Genomic DNA, 3114 nt, shown 5'->3' with positions numbered 1-3114 from the left:
ATACAGGGCACGCGCCTCCCTGGACCTTCTTCCTGGGGAAGTCCTCTCCCAATGACCCTAGACTTGGCCATTATGCTCGCTTCAACCAAACGGGCCAGAGCAAAGGGATGCATTCTCGCCGTTCTTGGGAGCCCTGCAACTACTACCCAGTGACCAAGCCAGGCTGGCCTGTGGCGGGGTGAGAGATGGATGATGCAGTTACCCCCCGACCCCTGCCAACGACCAGCCCACCCGGGAGACGTGAGTGAGGCCTGCCCACCGGATGACCACAGGTGAACTCAGGGATCACAAGAATCATCCGAGTCCTACTCAAATGGTCCACTTTCCAAATTGTGAGATAAATAAACCAGGGGTTGGCAAATGATTGGCCTGTGGGCCAAAGTCAGCCCACAGCCTGTTTCTCTAAATAACGTTTTATTGGGGCACAGCCACGCCCATTCACTTGACTGCTCTTGCTTTGTAGAGAGGCTGTACAGCATAAAGCATGAAATATTTACTCTCTGGCCCTGAAATAAACAGTGGTCGTTTTACCCAAAGTTTTGGAGTGTTTTGTTCTGCAGGTTGTTAGCTGACACGACCTCCGTCTAATTGTTACTAATTAGGTGGGTGTTACCATCCCACACAGCTGAGGATCAGGCAATGCCCGAGGCCACACAGGTGCTCCATGCAGGCAGCCTCCGCAAAGCGGACCTGCACTCTGGTTTGTCCAACACCAAAGGCCCCGTCATCGTGCAGGCTTTTCAGAAAGGGCTCTTAACTGGATGACTAACTTAATAAATATTCCACCCCGACCTCCCAGGTCCTCTCCTCCCTCTTCAATAAAAGATGGCAGGATAAAATTTCAAATGAACAAGAGCACATCCGTGTCAGGAACATCACCTGAGAGCCTAGAAGGTCCACTCGGAACAGCACCTTCCGCCGCCCGGCCCAGCCCTCTGGAGCTCCCGTGGGGCAGCGGGTGGGGGAGTGCCCCTCGCTGAGAAACCCTCCATGGGAACTTTCCGGACGCACCAGGGAGCGGAGGAGCTCAGGTGGGCCCCCAAGGCTACCGATGACCCCTGCAGAGGCAACAGGTACCCCGGAGGCCTGCCGGGTCCCCTCCACCCCCGTCATCTGGAGCCCCTACATAAACCAGGTGCACTTACAGCTCAGGCCAGAGGCTCTGCAGAGACCAGATGGGGCGGGAATCCACAGCAGGGCCTGAACAGGCAGTCCCAACAGGACAGGGGAAGGAAGTTGGCGGACTCCAACCTGCACAGGACGCGGGTCCAATCTGAACAGATCAAGTACATACAGGTGTTGACAATAATGATGATGAGAGCAGCTCACGTACACCAAGGCCCATCAGAGTGAGAGAGGCGGGGACCGAGGGCCCCTGGCTGCAGTGCTTGCACCTGGACAAACGTCTCCTCCAGCTACAAAATACAAAGAAACTATAAGGGACTCAAAATAACTGCATGCGTGTGCAATTGGGCTATATTCTGGACAAGATACAAACAGACCAAAAAGCCCAACTGCCGCTTCTGAAGAGCCGGGAGCAAAAGCAGGGTACTGCGCATGCCCCCTGCACAGAACACCACCACAAAGAGGTGGGCAAACCCCCTAAGCCACCCCTCCAGCTCGACCCCTGGACACACCCCTACCCGCCCCCCATATAAAGAACCAGCTGCCTCCCATCCCCACAGCGAGTGAGCAAGAAAGGGAAGCTGTTACTTGTTTTCGCTCCGCCGTGCTACAGCAGGGGGCCCAGTAAAGCCTTGCTTGAATTTCTTGTCTGGCCTCTGATGAATTTCTGTTGATTAAGGAGGCCAAGAACCCTGGTTGGTAACAACAGTCTCGACTTTATGTAGATGATTTCATTTAATGCTCAAGGCCACTGGAGAGGTGTTATTACCCCATTCTCAGGATGAGAAAACTGAGGCCCAGAGAGGTCAGCTGGCTCACCCAAGGACACACAGCAGTCACGTGGCAGAGCTCAGGCACCACCTACTTGGAGGACACACAAGCATGCACCAAGGGTTGTCCAAACACTCCCCAAAGCTGCGAAGATTCTGGGGCAAGAGCAGAGAGGTAAAACAACTGCAGCCCTGCCCCATCCTGGCCAGCGCTATACTCCCCATCTGGCCTCCAGGCCAAACACCCCCGACTATGGCCTTGAAGGAGGATGCTCTGGAACACTGCACACACTCATCCCCACCAGGACAAAGGCACTGCGCCCAGGTTCAGAAGCACATTTGAGAAGCTGACCCCGCCTACATCCTCCTCCCCACTCCCAGAGGTCGGGGGAGGGGACTATCCAAACTGAGTTACAGGGGCAGATTTCATAGTAAGTGGTCAGTAAAGGCCACTGGGCACCAGGATGGACAGACACACGGGGAGTGAAGCTGGACAAAATCGTCACATCCCTCCAGCTCTGAGACTGGCCCGGTCAAAGCACAAAGGCACCTGCTGGTCTCAAAACCCCAGTCAATGCACCTCTCTGGGCCTCAGTTTCCCCTTCTGTAAAATGGACATAAAAATACTCCCCCCCAGGGATGGATTGTGAAGATGCCACAAGACCACAGGCATGAAAGTGCCTGGCACCGGTAGGCAATGAAATGTATTCTGACAAAGTCTGGCAATAAAATGCAAATAATAATAATAATTAATCAAGCTACCCACAAAGATATAGGTAACTATTATTTTATTTTTCTTATTTTATCTTATTTCATTTTATGTGATGGCATTGTTAATAGAAAATATTTAATAGGAGTTTATTTATTATGATGTAATTAAGTAAGCCTGGTAAAGAAATCATTTTTGCCTCACAACATGGAGCATCATGGAGCTGGCTGGATGGTCTGTTACCTCGGAGGTATTTCCTGTCTTCTGGGAAAGCACCAACCCCACCACAGGCCACTGACCCCACAGCCAAGCACACATTACATTCTGCTGGGGAATCTGCCGGGTGTCACAGGTGACTGCACAACCCGACAGCCTTAGGACCACATGGACACCCCAGCGGGGACCAGAAAACTGCCCATATGTCTAGGGGCAGCAATGAATGTTAAATAATAATAATATTATTCCCAGGCACTTCCAGTAAGAATCCAGCTTTTTTGCAGAATAAACCCC

This window comes from Mesoplodon densirostris, chromosome 7, assembly GCF_025265405.1.
Source record: "Mesoplodon densirostris isolate mMesDen1 chromosome 7, mMesDen1 primary haplotype, whole genome shotgun sequence".
Taxonomy (NCBI): Eukaryota; Metazoa; Chordata; class Mammalia; order Artiodactyla; family Ziphiidae; genus Mesoplodon; species Mesoplodon densirostris.
Note: the sequence above shows the minus strand (reverse complement) of the source record.